Source organism: Geotrypetes seraphini, chromosome 1, assembly GCF_902459505.1.
Source record: "Geotrypetes seraphini chromosome 1, aGeoSer1.1, whole genome shotgun sequence".
In the NCBI taxonomy this organism is placed as follows: domain Eukaryota; kingdom Metazoa; phylum Chordata; class Amphibia; order Gymnophiona; family Dermophiidae; genus Geotrypetes; species Geotrypetes seraphini.
The window spans coordinates 335400429-335419433 of record NC_047084.1 but is presented as its reverse complement, the minus strand read 5'-3'; the positions used below and the strand labels follow the sequence as shown (position 1 = coordinate 335419433).

The following is a 19005-nucleotide window of genomic DNA, read 5'->3' as shown; positions in this document are numbered from 1 at the left end:
TGATGGCTAGGTTGAAAAAAAGTTTGGAACAAATCGCTTTCATTCATCTTACTGCACCCCTGAATGAACAAAAGAAAAAAGTGCTGCCCATAGTAACTAGAGGCAAAGGCAAAGAAAAAACTGCAGAAAACTAAACAGTATAATTTTGATATTGTTCCCTGGGATTTAAACGTGAGACATTAAAGCCAAAATCTCCAATTGAATTTCTTGGAAACTGCATCTAAACATTCCATACAGACACCAGGAGATATGTAACCAGACCTGATCACCTGGGCCAGCTGAACCATTTTGTGACCTATGTGTCTGATAGAGCAGTGGTTTTCAACCCAGTCCTCAGGGATGAGCCCACTGAATAATAAAAGGGGCATCTTTGCATTTTCAAGGTTGGCACAGCAAGGTGCAACGGCCCAGAGATCACTTGCAGGGCCGAAGTTCTCTGTTCAGCTGATCTGCTATGTGGTTCCGACTTCCAAGGTTTTAAATGGCATAACTTTTAATGCAATGAGAAAAATCTCAAGAGTTCCAAATTCATGGCAGTTCCCAGCAGACAAAGAGTACTTGCGCCTGTTTGTTGAATTTAGTTCAGGTCTCTCTCAAGTCATTCTAAGCAAGTTATTTTCAGGTATGGTCAGTATTTTCTTGTCCCCAGAGAGGCTTACAATGTAAGCTTGTATTTGAGGCAACGGGGGGTTAAGTGAATTGCCCACGATCACATGGCATAGCAGTGGGATTGAAACTTGTTTCCACGGTTTTCAGTCAGCTGCTCGAACCACTAGCCTACTCCTTGATGGCCAATCAGTATTAAATAAGACTGATCCTGAAAACTATGTGCAAACACTCAGGAGGAGCAAGTGTTGTTCTGAGCACCAGGTGATTGATATGGTACACCTGCTTGGTTTGTAAAAAGGCTCCCGAGTCGGGAGCCAAAATAGGCGCTCCAGCTGATGTCTGAAGCATTTGCTGTCAAGACAGAAGATTAATACCATGGTGAAAAGGGAGCATCAACTTATGTTCTGACATCCATGCCACTGTGAAGGAAAAGGATGAATCAAGGTATAAAGAGAGTGGGTAATGCCGATTCCACTGGAATGCGAGGTCCTACCCACTACAGTCTTTTCACTAGTCTAACATCTAGGTCCTAGCCATGTCCATCAGAAAGCATTAGTATTTGGTGTTTGTCGGGAGGGGGGGGAGGGGAAGCTTTTACTTGCTCTGTAATGTATCCCTGGTTTGTAGTTGCAGTGTTCATTTCTCAAATTTGATGAGGAAACCCCGTTATGTCCCCACAGTTGTGTATGCATATTTAGATTTGTTGCTTTGCAATTTGTATTATACTATATAATTTAAGCTAGCTATAATTTCCTGGTAGGACTTCTAATCTCTGTTTTCACGTCTCCCTATGCATGTGATCCATATCCTTCAGTCACTGGGAATCCAGCCAGGTTCAAGTTTCAGCCCAAAGTTCATGCTCATGGATAGAGAATGACATGGGGAGAGGTTCCTTAGCATAGCTGCAGTAAATCTGTAGTTAAAAAAAAAAAAAAGGACTTTTGACCACTGATGCAGGAGAAAAGCTTTTTACTGCCCTGCGGGAATGGTGAAAAACCTTGCTCCCATTGGGGAAAACCCCCCACAACTATCACTCTCCAAATCTTCTTTCCTCCCTCCCTCCCTCACTGCTGCTGGCACATACCTTCTGGAGCCAACTGATCTCCACACAGCACTGCTCGTGGCCTTCTCTCTCCCAGGACCCCCCTTATGATACAACTTCCTGTTTCTGCAAAGATAGAAAGCTGCATCACAAGGAGGGACCTGGCAGAGTGAAGGTCTCAAGCAGGCCTGTTTGGGGATCAGCTGGCTCCAAGGTATGCATCAGTGACAGGCAGGGAGGGAGATATGGTGCTGTGCTAGAAACGAAGGAGGCAGGCTGGAGCTGTCAGACTCACAAGAATGTGTGTGTGGGGGTGGGGATTAACTGGAGCCGTTGGACCCTCAAAGGGGGGGAGGGAAGGCATTGCAAAGCAGCACGATGCTGGGGCTGAGGTTGGAGATGGTGGTACAGGGAAGGGCAGGACAGCCAAACTCAGAATTTAGTCTGTATAGCTGTTCAATGCTCCCACCTTCCAGTGCAGAGGCTGGGAAATAGGAAGCGTGCTCTGGTCACAGGAAGGAGGGGCTTAGCTGGGATAAGTTCTTATTCAGTGCAAATGATGTGTAGAGGGGGAGGAAAAGGGGGAAAATGATGCTCTGTGTGAGGCCTTGGAGAGAGAGTCTGTGGAACAAATGAGTATCCTAAGGGGAGCAATATGTTCTTAAAATCAGGTAGGGGTACAAGAGGAATGAGGGCATGAGGGGGCTGTTACAAATTGAGAAAAAGAGCTACTAGCAAATGTTGAGAACTTTACCTGATGAAGGACTGAGCTATGGTTAAGTTCCTATGCAGACCAAGTTCTTTGAGGGGGAAGACTAAGCCAGGTACGAGACCTCAGTGAGAGCAGGTGGAACCAGCGAGTATAGGGAGTGGGGTGGGGTGTGGAGTTATTGCTGAGAAGTGGAAGAAATATAAGAGGAATAGGGGAGGAGGGGGTTACATACTGATAAAAATGGATTGGCAGCAAATGCAAGATCTTTACACGATGGAGGGCAGATGTGGCAGTGGTGGCACTGGCTGAATGCACATGTGAGCATCACACCACAGCCTTCTGCTTACCCTGCACCTAGACCAGTTCCTCATATTTTGTTAAATTGTACAAAGACCTCTTCTCCTGGTTCCTTCGATCTTCCTGAACACGATGTCTTCTCCAGTGATCTCTCTCTTCTGATGGTGTGACCAAAATAAGACAAGTCGTAATTTCATTATTTGGGCTTTGAGCTGCTCCCTGAATAGCTGCTGTCAGTTCTCGCGAGAAGTGAGGGAAGCCATTCAGGGAGCAGTGCAGGACCAGACAGGAGCATGAAAAGCTCACGCCTGCAATGTGCGCCGCTCTGCCGCAAGAGATGAGGACTCAGAGGTAGCTGTCCAGTGAGGGAGGGGCAGGAGCATGGAAAGCTCCTGCCGATACAGCCTTGGACCGCTAGAATTAAAAAAGGTACTATGTGTGTGTTATATTTGCTCCATAAGACGCACCTACATTTCCACCCACTTTTTTGGGGGTGGAAAAAGTGCGTCTTATGGAGCAAAAAAATCTGACATCATTAAATACAGTGCTACATCAATATACAAACACTGATTCCCAGAAATTTAGTAAATATAACAGTTTTTAAACTTATGCTTAAAATGTAAATTTAAATAAGAAGATGCATTATTTACTAGAGGGAGAAACACAGACTCCCATCGAACTATGTGATGAGAAAGCATCCAACTCAACAATTTCTTGTGTGCACTACCTTTTACCGAGGCAAAAGCAAAACAAATGGTTCTTCTCTGGGATCCTAAATGAAAATCGAAATGTTCCACCAAATAACTAGGCAAAAGACCGTTAAGAAATTTATAACAAAGACATCCTAATTTAAAAATGATCCCAGCCTGTATTGGTAACCAATGAAGTTGAACATAATAAGATGTCACATAATCAAATTTTTTGTAAATTAAAAATCAATCTTTTAGCCGTATTTTGAATCAGTCTTAATGGTATGAAACGGGTTGGATAAAACACACAGTTCATCGCAGTATGGCAAAAGTCACTTTTATTGACATGAGCCCGAAACAGCCATGTTTTGGCTTGCATCTTCATCAGGGGCAAAGACAATGATCCTATAGCTTTATTCAATCTCCAAGAATAAAAGTGTATCTGACAGATGTATCCCAATAATAATTCACTTATGAAGACTGGTTTCAAACCACAGGCATTCCCCACTCTACACTGGGGCACCTTCATCTATGCGCATTTTACTGAATTACTCCCTTACTATCACCCTGATGACAGCAACCCCTCTTCTGTAACACCACTTGTCTGATCTTCAAGGCTAGAATTTTCTTTCTAGGGAAGGAAGTTACCTTCATTAGCAAAATTAAATTCTTCAGGCAATTTTGGAGCTAATCACTTTTATAAAATAAGATAGGAAACTCATCTTCCTTCAAGATGTTCCTAACTTCAAAACTGTAAAGCGTTCTCTTACCTTCTCTAATCTAAGCAGTACTTCAAAGTATTACTTTTTTCATACACCACCCTGAGGCCAATTGCTTGGGAAGCATTCATTTGACCACCTTGGGCTCAGTCTAGCACCAGGGATATAAAGATTTTGCTGCATTTGGAGTGTGGAAGGAATGACTGTACTCTTATAATGTTGTAATTGCTAATAAAGAATTTAAGAACATAAGACTAGCCTTACTGGGTCAGACCAATGGTCCATCAAGGCCAATAGCCCATCCTCACGGTGGCCAATCCAGGTCACTAGTACCTGGCAAAAACCCAAGGAGTAGCAACATTCCATGCTACCGATCCAGAGCAAGAAGTGGCTTCCCCCATGTCTTTCTCAATAACAGACTATAGACTTTTCCTCCTTTACAGTGCTTTTGAAAAAGCAGAACCTTCAATTTGTTCAGCATGATATGGCCTCCATTCTTAGAGATTCCAGGTGTAGAGACCTGAGTTTTCCTAATAAATGTCGCTGGCAGTTTAAGAATCAGTGTCTTCTCTCAAAGCAAAAATTAGAAATTACAACCAACGAGAATAGTGCAAGACAGTGCAGTCATGTGACACACTTGGCTAAATTAGAGATCTACTGTACAGTGCCAAGATGAAGGTGACCTTTGTATCTTACATGATACACTAAGCTCCATAGGCCTAGTTACACTTTCATAGCTTGAAAAGACATGTTGAATAAAATTATTCTGATTGAAGTTTGGGATTATATTGAAACAGAGCCTGCCCTAGCATGAGGCAGACTCGGGATCCACCAAATATAGGCAACTGAAGAAGGCTTTAAACTAGAAGTGATGGGGTAGGGTGATCATAGCTCCTGGGTGAGTATAAACCCTCAGGTAAGTAAATCACTGAATACCTCTACACGGATGGGAAAAGGGGGCAATGTCTGGAAAGCAGTATATACTAATGCTCAAAGTATGGGACACAAGATTTTGGATCTTGAAACTGTGATGGAAGAAGAGGAGTTGGATATAGTGGCGATCACGGAGACGTGGTTCATGGAGAACCATGACTGGGACGTAGTTATACCAGGCTATAATCTGTTCAGGAAAGACAGGGTAGAAAGGAGGGAAAGTGGCTTTATAAGTTGTCGCAACCCGTGGGCTCCTGAAACACGCAGCGAGCCTGGGCCACAGCGATATATACTATTGTTCCCTCCAACTAGGGAATCCTTCAGGCACACTAGGCAACAGCCTGGGGTAAAACAGCAAGTAAAATGTCCATAGTGCAAGCAAGCAAGGAATACACACACTCAAAGAGGTTCACGAAATAAAGTTAGCCTTTTATTCCTGACCCAGAGTCAGGTTGCTCTGAGGTTCTCAAGTAGGTTGTGATATTTTCCAAATACATTAATGCAAAAGCCCAAACATATAATGCTGGGCCAACCTGGCCACACTGATCTCACAACTGGCCTTATTTCCAAAATCAGAAAATAACTCTCCCCCCCCCAACAAAAAACAAAACTATGGCTGGGCTTCAATTTCTACAGCTCAGTCCTCTTCACCAGCCTAAATGGGACAAAGTAAGTTCAGCAATGAGTAAACATACACACAGGTATGGCAATGAATTTTTCATAAGCAAAAGATAAACTGTTCAAGCTGAAGCACTCTGACACTGTCTGACTGCAGTCAAGGAATCTATCCAAACGGAGCTCCTCCGTGGCTGACATTCCCTGCAGTAGCTTATCAGAAGTAATTTAGTCTCCAGCTGTGTGGAAAGGAGCGTAAGCCAAAAGCTCCGTAGTGAATTGCTCAAGAAGTTATAAAGCAAAACACAGCAACAGAATCTTCACAACATATCTCTAAAAAAATGAGACATTTCTGCTGCACACCAAAAATAACACAGTTCCAAGCTTTCACCAAAAACAACAGGTAAGGAAAAATATCAAACACTCCCCACCTTTTCAGCTTGTGTCCATGACTTCTAGCCTCTCACTAGGCTCACTGGAAAAACCAATATCCATCGGTTCACAGCTTCCAAACTGCTTCTCAATGGTGGGTTCAGACTCTTCTGAAAAGTCCACCATCTCACACTCTTTCCATGGCTCATCAGCATTCAGTCAGTAAGGGAAGTCATGCTGTCTTTTTGGGAAACACTCCCAGCTCCTCTGCTCCTCCCCCTCTCTGGATCTCAGCTGCCTTGTTTTAACAGCCTCCAATTCCTCCCTCCCTGCTCTGAAGAGGGGGAAGGGAGAAAGCTCTCTCTGCAGCTGTGTCTGCCTATGTGACAACTTCCTGCTATAACTCTGACCTTCTGGGAGCTGTGGTTTCCTAGCTCCTGAGTTTCTTTGAGCTCTAATAGGAGGCTTGGGAGAGTAACCTGCAACTGGACCGAACTCTCCCTGGCAGTCACTGTCTGGCTCTATGTTGGTACAAGGAAAGTCAGCGCTTCCATAATCAGCAGGGCCAACCTGGTCAGCTCTCCTGCATAGGGGTTTACTGCTCTTCCTATCTAACCCTGAGACAAAGCTAGCAGGAGAGCTAGATTTGTCACAATGTTAAAGATCATATTAAAGCAAGATCTTCAGGGCAAAGAAGAGGCACTGTGGATCAATTTGGAAAGAGGGAATGGTATAGAAATTTTTTAAATAAAATAAATAAATATTTACATTGGTTTGAAATACAGGCTTCTTTCACAGACAGAAGAAGTAGATAGAGATTTAATAGTAGACATTCAGAAAATATCTAAAAAAGGGGAAGTCTTGCTAATAGGTGATTTTAACATGCCGGATGTTGATTGGAGTATCCCTATTGCGGGGTCTTCTAGAAGTAGGGAAATTCTGGATTCTCTACAAGGAAAACTGTTCCAACAATTGGTAATGGAACCCATTCGGGATGGGGTCATGCTGGACTTAGTGCTTACAAATGGGGAAATGTTTCTGATGTTAGTGGGTGATCATCTGGCATCTAGTGATTACTGCATGGTAAGATCCTTTTCTTGGGCGCTAATCCCCAAGGTGAACCCTAGCATCTGGTAACTGTGATTCAGGTTATTCTTCCCAATGTGCTACACATTTGTGGATATCTGCCACTACTTTACCCCCCTCCCCCACGTACTGTCACTCGCTACCAATGCAGTCATACCCAACCAGATCCTTTCCCTTTTCAAAATCCTGATTGAAATTTCTGGAATCCACTCTTTTTATCTAAAAATCCAGAAGTCTATTAAGAGCCACTTTCTCAATCAAATATTCTCACACTGCAGCACAATATTTTAATAGATAATCCTTATCTCCATCAGTTTTCTTTAAACCGTATTGACTAAGGCATGCTGAGACTATGTGGTTTAACTGTAGAGGGAAGAATTAATTATCTGAGGCAACAGCGGTGAAGCCATGTAATATTTTTCATGTTAAAAACTGGCAAAAGATCAATGATAATATTAGAAAAACTTTAATGGATTGCATTCTTCCAACTCCCCCAGTGAGATTTGTCTGTGGGAAATTAGCTGATCTTCCTCAGCACCAAGTTAACAGTTAGTGAGTCATCACAACCCACTTAGGGAATTTCCCAGTGTTCTCAAAGCATCTATTTACTCTAAAAAAAAACAAAAAAAAACCCAACCCACACACCCAACATCACAGTAACATCCGATGCACAAAAAAAGAAGAAACCATTCTATCCAAACCTTGGCTACATTTCCTCAGAATCTTTACTAACAATAATGTCTGGGTTCTATTGTCTGATCTAGCCAGACACTTTATAATCCAATTCCGCTTTGCTTCTATAATAGCATTCCGATAATATTTGAAATGCGTTTTAGCAGGGTGGATTTGATTTAAATCACTAGTCAGAAAGACTTGATTTAAATCATACCCGTGACGTTATGAATGGATTAACAGAATTTATTTGCCAAAAATTTAAACATTGCATGAATACACAGCCTCATGCTACATAATTAAAAACTAATTCCTACTTCATGGTGAATAACTTTTGGACTATAAATGTATCTTAAATAGAAAATATCTTTAGATGGATTTTTTTTTCCCTATAAAATGCTTTTTTGAGGAAAAATGTAATTAAAATTAAAAAATAAATCAGATTTTTATCCACCCTGTGTTTTAGTATAATGCTGTAGTGTGGCATTCCCTCACACACAGGTGTTGTAATTTCTGCCATTCCCACTTTTTATTAAAAGTTTCATGGAACCATGCTACTCCCCATCCCTACTTGTTCACTCTTGTCACTCCATTCTTCAGTCCAACTCCTTTTCCCTCATCCAGAATACCCACTAGCTCCACTGCTAATTCCACTGATTCTCTTCAAAGACCCTGTAGAGAGCTCAGCTTCCTGACAGCCCTTGCAATTCAGCACCTCCTTCTAGTGACCATAGCCTTTCCATTGGCTGGATCCTACCACAGCCTTTGCACTGGAAGGGACAGCACTGGAAAGCTGTGCTAGGCTAAAATCCAGTTGCGTGGTAACCCCCTTACTACGCGGGGCTGCAGACCACCTCGGGTGCAGAGTCAGTGGGGGTCGCTGACACATCTCTGCTCCACCCCGTCAGCACCATCCCATGTTTTATTAAAAATTGTTATTCCGCTTATCAAATTTCTAAGCAGCTTACAGTAATACAATTATAAAACTGGGGTCTAAACAAACGTTAGTCATTAATAAGACAATATGAATGTACATTTGGACATTATGGACTTCTGCCTGATGCTCGCGCCAGCCTGATTCCCCTCTGAATCACTTCCAGGTCAAGGGACCAAGAAGTGGCATCAGAGGGAAATCCAATGCAGGTGCGAGGAGCATGCTGCCAAAGCCACTCATGCTGGTGAAGATTTAGAGGTACGGGGAAGGGGGGCAGAAGAGAGAGCACGAGTGTGGAATGGGGAGGGGGGGCGTGGAAGGAGTGAGGGTGTAGGAGGCACCTCCTACCCTTACTATGCCACTGCTAAAATCTGAAAATATTCACACAGTTAGCCCTCCTTCTAGCTTTGAGACAGAGCTTACAAATGTTTAGAATCCTGTGCACATTTGACATGCCCCCACCAAAAAAAACTAGTTTGCCTATGCCTTAATCTGGCTGTGTTTCCAAGTAGAGAATAGTTAAGCTCTGGAATGTGTTGGCAGAGGATGTGGTACGAGCAGATAGCGTAGCTAGTTTTAAGAAAGGTTTGGACAAGTTCCTGGAGGAAAAGTCCATAGTCTGTTATTGAGAAAGACATGAGGGAAGCCACTGCTTGCCCTGGATTGTGGCATGGAATATTGCTACTCCTTGGGTTTTGGCCAGGTACTAGGGACCTGAATTGGCCACCGTGAGAACAGGCTAGTGGGCTTGATGGACCATTGGTCTGACCTGGTAAGGCTATTCTTATGTTTTTATGATATGGGGGCAAATTTGTCCCCCATCCCCGCAGGAACTCAATTTCCCAATCCCGTTCCCATGAGTTTTGTTGCTGTCCCTGTCTCATTCCTGTAAGCTCTGCCTTAACCGCACAAGCCTCAAACACTTGCGATTTTAAAGTGTTTGAGGCTTGTGCAGATGAGGATGGAGCTTTCAGGAATGGGGCAGGGACAGGAAAAGAACTCGTGGGAATGGGATAGGGAAATTGAGTTCCTGCGGGGATGGGGACAAATTTGCCTATGACGCTAAAAACGAGTTCCCTCAGGAGATGGGGAAAAAAAATTTGTCCCCGTGTCATTCTCTCTTTCCAAGCTCCTGGTTACTGCCGCTTGGACAGGCTTAACTATTAAGCAGATCAGAGCAGCAGCTTCTGAGGGAAGGGGGAAGGGCAAAGAGCACAAGCAATTAAACACGTAATAATAATAATAATTTTATTTCTTGTATACCGCCCTGACATTAGTTCTAGGCAGTTCACAACAGTAAATAAACACAATCATATACACATTTCTATATACGACTTAAACATACTAAACTAAACTAAACTAAACCTTGGGTTTATATACCGCACCATCTCCACGAATGCGGAGCTCGGCACGGTTTACAGGAAGAAGGATGAGAGAGGAACTACAGTGGAGAGATTAAAGAGTTAGGTGTAAAGGGGGAAGGTGAGAGGCCTAAGAGGGGGGAAGTGTTACAGTTTTGAGAATAGCCAGGTTTTTAGGTGTTTGCGGAAGAGTTGGAGGAAGCTTGAGGTTCGGAGTGGGGAGGTGAGGTTATTCCAGATCTCAGTGATTCTAAAGGGGAGGGATGACCCAAGTTTGCCTGCATGGGAAATACCTTTTATGGAAGGGAAGGATAGTTTAAAAATTTGGGAGGATCTGGAGGAAGTAGGGGTTGGGGAGTTCCAGGATAGAGGGATAGCGGCAGGAAGGATGCCATGTAGGATCTTGTAGGCCAGACATACAAGTATTAATGTCTCAATTAAGAAAAAAAAACTAATTGTAAAGAAAATTTTAAAAACATAGCAGGTAAAAAACATTTAAAAAACTTAAAAATCAACATTCTTGATTAATAAACAAATGAGTTTTTAGTAATTTCCTAAATATAGGATAAGAATGAGCCTGAGCAATCAGTGGGCTTATCCAGGAGTCCGCTTTTCCCGCCTAATATTCTAAAGTAGCACCCAATAGCTACACAAACCCATAAGGGGGATGGACAATTTTCAAATAGACCCATGTAAATCATTTTTGGAAATTACCCTCACATGTGTGTATATATATATCAAAATTTAACATTTTAAAGTTTGATGTCCAAACATGTTTTTTACAAGATCATTCTAGAAGGGGCGAGAAGGTGTCTTCTCAGACTGTTTTGTAGAGAAGTCAGCAGCTGTATTGCAAATGTATTAGGCATCCTAGGGGTCCTAACTTCTGATAGCTGGATAACTGAATTATCACGATAGCCCCAAATATCAGGAGAAGGGGGTCCCAGGGTGCCTGATATACTTGCACAGGCTCTGCAGCTACTGACTTCTCCCTGAGACAGACCCGATAGACACTTTCTATCCAAGGTGAAGGAACAGGTCCTCTTCTCCCTTCCTTAACTGGCCCTCAAGACCAGTTTCCCCGATTGCTGACCACTAGGCTAGTGTATCTCAAACTGTGTGCCAAGACACACTAGTGTGCCCCCTCCTGAGATTTCAGGTGTGCCGCGGTACACTGGGGAGGAGAGGCACGTCCTGTAGGCAATCAGTGGGTGCCAGCAACTATCCTTCTGTCTACCCTCTTTCCTTCTAGTCCCCCCCCCTCCCCACTGGTGTCTCAGGGTCTGCCTGGAGGGCCCTCACACACACGCGGACATCGACATGATGATGTCACGCATGCACGGCGATATCCGCGCACTTCCAGGTGCTTCGTGCCATGGCCACTACCTTTAGTGTGCCGCGGCTTGAGAAAGTTTGCGGGACACTGCACTAGGCACTCAAGAGCCTCTCTTATACTTTTTTTTTTTTAGCTCCGGCACACTAAGGGCTCCTTTTACTAAGCTGCGCTAGCGGTTTTAGCGTGCCCTTAGTGCGCGCTGCATTGCTGCACGCACTCGACGCTAGTGCCACCATTGAGCTGGCGTTAGTTTTTACGCATAGCGCACGCTAAAAACACTAGCGCACCTTAGTAAAAGGAGCCCCCAAATGGAGTAAATTATTTTCGTGGCACATTATAATTGAAATTATAAAATTGCAAAACCAACAGAAAATTAAATTTGAGAGTTATTTTTATAAAGTTCTTTAAGCCATATATGGGTTAATTATAACGACAGTGAAAATAAAGTAAGACAGAATAGAATTGCTAATCAATGCAATGGATGTGCTTGTTTTTGAGTGCAAATTAAGTCAAAACGTGGCTCGATAGTTGACAAGCAAACCCACATTTCATCATCCACCATCCGCAGTCATTCTCTCTTTTTTTTTTTTGTCAAAGCCGAAAATCCAAGTTCGCAAACATAAGAAGATCCAAATGGCAACAAAACCTTGATTGCTTTGTTGATCAAATTAGGATAATTACATGTTATAAATAAAGAATTACAAATATTAAAATTAAATTACTTGCCATTAGTTTTCAAGGACCAATCATGTCAAAGAATGATGCTTGTCTGGGCAGTTGTATACTTACACACACAGATGTTCATAACATTGACAGAGTTTTGCTTAGGCGACATACATGTCATCTATTCTAGTGTACTCTATACTTATGAAGGGCATTTTTTAAAGTAAAGTAAAATTCTGGACTCTCTGGTGGCACACCCAGAATCTCTTTGGGGCACACCACCGTGCCATGGCACACAGTTTGAGACACACTCATATACAGTACTGTGGTTTCCAGCCTTGAGGAAAAGGCCAAACCGTTGAATCTTCCCAAGCCTGGGACATTTGCCTGCATCAAGCAGAGTGCACAAACATACTTTTACTAGGGCCCCAGGAGTCCCTACATAAAAGAGAAAGGACTGCCACCGAGAAGACTTTATATGAAGGATGGTGCTTAATATTGACAGCAATAGCCATTTCCAGCAGAGATTAAAGAACAAAAAATCTTTCATAATGGAAATGAGCTTCCTGGATCTGATAAATCAAACTCTTAACCTGAGAAGTTATATTTTATTATTTGCTGAATGGACTCTCCAATTTCCCCACAAAGAGCATGATTCAACAAAGTTTTTCTCTATCCCCCGCCTCCCTACTTGGTGTTGAGGGAGGGAATACTTCTAAATCTAACCCTGTGAGAAACGAGAAAAGTCTAGTTTAGACAGCACTTTTTTTTTTTTTACACTGTGTGATAATCACACACCTCAAGAGCAGGAGATACAGTATACTGTATATCAGGGGTGCCCAACACGTCGATCGCGATCGACCGGTCGATCGGGAAGGCAACGCCAGTCGATCTCGTGTTGCCGTTCCAATCGGCCGGCCGATCAGCCTTCCTCTCCCCAAGGTTCCCCACGCACACTCATTCTTGCTGCGCCCTTCCTGCCCGACTGCGTCTTCCGACTGGGGGATGAAGTCACTTCCTTCGGGAGAAGGCGGGAGGGAGGTCTAGGGAAGTCACGACCCTTGAGAGCTGAGTGCCGGCTGCCCCTGGTGGAATTGACAAGCCAGACTGGAGAAAGGCGGTCGGGAGCAGGAGGTGCTCTGCCCAAAAATGCCGGAGCTGCTGCTGCTGCTCTGACGTCTTGAGCCTGAAAATGTGAAGTTGAGTGTCCTGCTAAAAAGAGACTGGAACGGCTCTCATGGAAGACTGGCTTTTTTTCTTTTCTTTTCCTCGGCCCTGGGGATCCAGAGATTTGGGCCTGCAGAAGCCTAACGCTGACCAGCATTCCTCTCCCCGACATCAATTCTTACATCGGAGAGGAATTTCTGGGCCAGCCAATCGTTGCCTGGCTGGCCCGGAACTTCCTCTCCGACATCAGAATTGAAGGGGAGCAGAATGCTGGTCAGTGCAAGGCTTCTGCATGCAGAGCTTGGGGGGCGGTGGCTTGGAGGCCTGTTCCCCGGTGGCGACGGCAAACCTAGTGGCTTGGGGGAGGGCAGGGAGAAAGAAACAAAGGGGGCAAGCAGGGAGACAGAAAGAAAGTGGGCATGGAGAGAGAGAGAGAAAGAAAGAATAGGAGGCAGGGAGAAAGAAAGAAAAAGTTGGGGGAGAGAATGAGGTATGGAAGAGAGAAAGCATATAGGAGGCTGAAAGAAGGAGTGGGCTGAAATCAGAAGATGTCAGAAGAAGTGCAGCCAGAGTGAAGTGAGAAGAAGTCAGAAGAAGAAAGTGCAACCAGAGACTCATGAAATCATCAAACAAAAGTAGGAAAAATGATTTTATTTTCAATTTAGTGATCAAAATGTGTCTGTTTTGAGAATTTATATCTGCTGTCTATATTTTGCACTATGGCTCCCTTTTACTAAACCACAATAGTGGTTTTTAGCGCAGGGAGCCTATGAGCATCGAGAGCAGCGTGGGGCATTCAGCGCAACTCCCTGCGCTAAAAACTGTTATGTGGTTTAGTAAAAAGGGAGGGGCTATATTTGTCTATTTTTGTATGGTTGTTATTGAGATGACATTGCATAGAGTCATCTGCCTTGACCTCTTTGAAAAAAACCCGGAATATGAATGATAATTAACATTTTCTCTGCCTTTCAGTGTGCTTTGTGGGGGTTTTAAAAATTTTTTATTGTTGGTAGATCATTTTGACTTGGTCATTTTAAAAGTAGCTCGCAAGCCCAAAAAGTGTGGGCACCCCTGCTGTATATGGTTTATTATCTCTTCTCCTGGGCACTTGTGTTTTGTGTATCAGACAGGGCCATGAGGTTGCTATGGGGATTGTTAGTATTGGGATCTCAAAGTCCCTCCTTGAGGGCAGCAGTCCAGTCGGGTTTTCAGGATTTCCCCAATGAATATGCATTAAAAGCAGTGCATGCACATAGATCTCAAGCATATTCATTGGGGAAATCCTGAAAACTTGACTGGATTGCGGCCCTCAAGGAGGGACTTTGAGACCCCACAGCTCAAGTCTCTTTTTGCCATAAAAACTCTTGCATTACTATTTAAGCATTTTTTAAAGCACAGATGTATCTTTTCAGGTCAGAAAACAGGCACTGGGTTTCATTTTCTGACCAAGCCACAGATTATATATGGAAATAAGCTGTAAGGGATTTCTGGGTGCCCCTTGTTAAAAATCTTTTGAGTGCAAAGGGTCTTATGCCCAAGAGAGGCAGAGAGACACTTAATAAGAAAGTGATAGAATATCACTAGTTATATCAAGAGGAATATGATCATGAGCGCCTTTTCACCTTAACTGGCACAGATCTTCAGGATTTGCATTTTTAAAAAATCTATTCTTGAAGAAGCCCAGGTGCGTATCAGATTTAAACAACAAAAAGAAGTTATAACTGATTCAGTGGATTTGCCAGACCCTTGGGATCTTCTGCAGATCTGCCAAGCAGAAGTTAAAAATATATAGTGTTGCTCCAATGCACAGATCCAGTGGATTCATGGACCTTATTTAAGGTGAAAATGGTAAGATCTGAAGGATTCTGCTTTTTCCTATTTCCTATTGGTAGATTCTGTAGCAAGGGTTAGAAAAATCAGTGGCAAGGATTTTAATGTTGTATGATGACTTAGCAGCATATAGTATTTGCATATATTATCAAATATGGTATTTGTGAAAATTAATTTTTATTGTTAAAATGTCATCATGAAGTAAAATATTTCTCCAGACACTGATGCATATTTAAGGCTATTATTTCCCTCTTTGTTTATTTATTCATTTCTTAAGCCCTGTCCTCGCCAAAGGGCCCAGAACAAATTAAAGGAGTACATACACAGTATAGATCGCAGACAGGATAGATACCACATAATTTGGTCACGAGTAATACAAACACTGAAGATACAGTAAACGAACAGAAAAAAGTATATTTTCAGAATAAAAGGTACTCAGCTAGTTCCCCTTTTAATCCTTTCAGGACCATAAGGATCGTAGGCCAATTTTTGTGGTTTTGACGACATTTTTATGGTAAAAAGGGCTTGCAGATGCCAAAAAATTGATTTTTTTTTGTGAAATATCATTTTTTTTTTTTTTTAAATCACACTTCTGGCTTATGGACAGTGTGACAAGTGAATCTTCTCGTCAATCTGGCAACGACGCTAATGAATGAATGTCGGAACCAGTTTGTTTACATAAAGGCAGTATCATATGGAATCCGTACATATCAAATTTAGAACTGTAGACTATCCCAATCAAAATTTATAGGATTTTAAAGTTATGGGACAAATATGTCCCTTGGTCCTGAAAGGGTTAAGGACTGTGGATGCCAGTCCCTGCTTCCAGCTAATCACTGGAGAACAGAAATACCTAGCTGTTGTGGATAAACATTTCCACGGTGTAACATACGGTATTCTAGTCCCCTCCAAGATGATGGCAAGAGAAACAATAAGATATTTGCAGTCAACAACTCTGCATTTCCCGTCCTGCCTGAGCTGCATATCTTTCAACACCATAATCGCAGGTTTAAATAAATCCCTCACCATTATTACTGATGATCACAATGTCACAATTTCCACAGCCCATGAAAAATATAAACAGATTTCGGGGAATAAGGGCTATAGAAATATATTACAGATCATACCGACTTCATACTTTTCAATACAATCAATACTATATTTGCCCTTTTTGAAAACATTTCTTCAGCACAACCTTGTTCAGATTTTTTTTTTCTTTGTCCTAACCCGCACTCGCTTGTAAAGCATCCGTGCTTGAGAAACTCCCTAACCCCCCTTCTTACTCTGATCATTAGATCAAGGGTGTCAAAGTCCCTCCTCGAGGGCCGCAATCCAGTCGAGTTTTCTGGATTTCCCCAATGAATATGCATGAGATCTATGTGCATGCACTGCTTTTAATGCATATTCCTTGGGGAAATCCTAAAAACCCGACTGGAGTGTGGCCCTTGAGGAGGGACTTTGACACTCCTGGATTAGATTGTAAGCTCTACCGAGCAGGGACTCTCTCTTGACCATTTTAATGTACAGTGCTGCGTACGTCTAGCGGTTGTAGTAGCAGTCTTGTCTTTTTTTTTATTTTGCAACCTTTCCGTGTGCATTGGTTTTTGTTTTAAGAGCATAAATAAAGCCACCTGGAAAATCCCAAGTCCTCGCCTACCATAAAAATGGCCACAGCATTTCCTCCTTTTAACTTGCAAGCAATATTGACTTTTTCCCACAAACGGTACAGAGTTCAACTGTAGGAATGCGACCGGGGAAACGAGGGGGCTCCTTTCCTAATGCAGGCTAACCTTCGCTGGAAACCACAAGCATGGACGCGGGGGAATGAAACATTTCTAAGAGGAGGAGGGGGGGGGGGGGGGAGACATTAAAAAGTCCATGTTGGAAACTTCATGGTATCCTCGCGCTTTAAGCAGATCGGAGGAGTTAGCACCTTTTGGGACACAAGAAACCCCCGAGACTGACACGAATCGGGCTTAAAGCAGCATTACCACTACAATATTTGATTTGGGAAAGTCTAGCTCCACCCTTACCTTCGGACTCACCAACGCTGCACCGAGGAAGGCAGCGCTGACCTTGCAGAGAAATTCAGGGTTTCGGAGCGAGCTCTTTCCTGGTAAACCCGTTAAGAAACAAAGCGAAACCCCCCTCCACTGCGCAGGTCAGCAGAGAAGAGACAGCTGGGAGGCTCACCTCTCTATTGTCTGGTTGCAAGGTGCAGCGGTAGGACTGGGGAAGGTGGCATCCCTCCACTTCCTGCCCGGAGGGAGCCCTGCATAGGAAGAGTCCGAGAGCCTGCCAATTAACTATTTCCTGCACACGGTGCTGCTGCTGCTGCTGTCCTCAACCCTTCCAGCCAAACATGAGGAATATTAGAGATAATTTTGTAAGGAGATCCCTAACTTATCGGTAGGCACAATAACTTTCCAGCTAAAGAGAAAAGTCACCACATTTTGTAGGAGGGCCATGAGAATCTCTGATGACTGTGAAGACTAGAAGCATCAATGTCTGAGATATTCCCGTTGTCTTTCTGTAAGCTAAATTTGATGATTTTATTTCTCTTTAGAAAGTTATTTTATTTCCTTACTCATTTTTATGTAATTCCAACATCCATTATATTAGAATCTGAAGGCATTATCCGGAGGTGCCAAGTTACCCAGTTCCAGGCTGGAGATTATTGGACAGTCCTGGCTTTTTGACAGCTCTATCCTGGTGCGATGTGGGACCTGCAGCACTGATTTCAATGGGCAGGATCAGACACTAGAAATTCCACACCACTTTGGGATGTAATAGCTTGGCATCTCTGCCAAAGGCCGCAAGAAGCATCAGGGATTTAAAGCTCAGCTCATTCCTATGTGCTGTGTTGAGCTGTGCAGATGGATCCTGTTCTTTGGATAATATTTATGAATTCATATATAGGACATGATTACTATGTCTAAACTGGGAGCTTTAATTCCTGATAAATTAGAGGAAGCTGCAAGTTACTGCAAACATAAACCCAGAACTAGCAGCATTCTAAGTACTGTTTAATTATGCAATTATAATAATTGACTAATTTCACTCTGCAATGTTTGTGTGTAACTAGATATTTACAGAAGCTATTAATGGAGATGAAAGCACAATTTCCCTTATATTCCATTTCTTTTAAAAATTGTTGATGTTCATATAAACCTAACCACACCTGATATCTTGCCACTAGATGGCACTGTTTTGTTCACAAGTCTATTTACCATTCAGCTTATGTACAATTTACTTCCTCAGTTCTTGATGCTGAAAGTTATTATAGTTGATAAACTTTGTTTAGTTCAAATATTTTTATTAGAAGTTTAAATTTTAAGGTTAGTCCTATTAACAAATGAAAAGGATAAACAGTAAAGAAGAAGAAATCTTGTTTACAGGGAAAATAACGTACAACAATATTTAGGGAGGGAAAAAAAATAAGAATTTAATATTCCGTAAGTTCATATTTGTGTATATGAAAGATATTATCCCACCCAAATATATTATTAAGAGTTTTAGAACTCTTCCAGGACCCCATTATTGTTTGAATGGTGCTGGAAATAAGAATATTTTTATTAGATTTGCTATACTGCCTCTTTCATTAAAAAAAAAATCAAAGTTGTTTACACAACAAGGTTAAAAATTAGGACACCATAAAATTGATAGGAGAGAACAAGCATTCACACAGAAAGGAGAAAATCCCTACCTGTATCCCAATTCCATGGCGCACATCACACATTAGTCAGAATTAATGGTGTTGAAATGTCAGTTCAAATAAGTAGGTTATTAAATATGTCCTAAATTGGGCAAATTATTCTATTCTAAGATAACGGGGGAAGGGAGTTCCATAGCGTGGCAGCCAAGAAATAGAAAGCACTCAATCTTGTTGCTAACCATCAAATTTTGGACCGATGAGGTAAAACCAGTTTGTTATCTGTGAGGGAGTTTGCAGAGGAGTGTATCAATTC

The 19005-nt window shown here is 42.5% G+C and overlaps 1 protein-coding gene across 6 annotated transcripts in view; it reads right to left on the bottom strand.

The window, feature by feature from the left end:
• The window catches only part of GPRIN3 (GPRIN family member 3), a 187673-nt gene extending 170365 nt beyond the window's left edge, over positions 1-17308 (bottom strand). For 3 of the 6 annotated variants that reach the window (XM_033958903.1, XM_033958941.1, XM_033958961.1), the window contains exon 1: positions 17071-17200. The gene's annotated coding sequence lies outside the window, so the exon portion shown is untranslated. Of the gene's footprint in view, positions 1-6047; positions 6157-17070; positions 17201-17230 lie in introns of those variants that run through there. The other 3 variants (XM_033958969.1, XM_033958930.1, XM_033958950.1) reach the window with 3 other exon arrangements.
• Positions 17309-19005: the final 1697 nt, after the last annotated feature.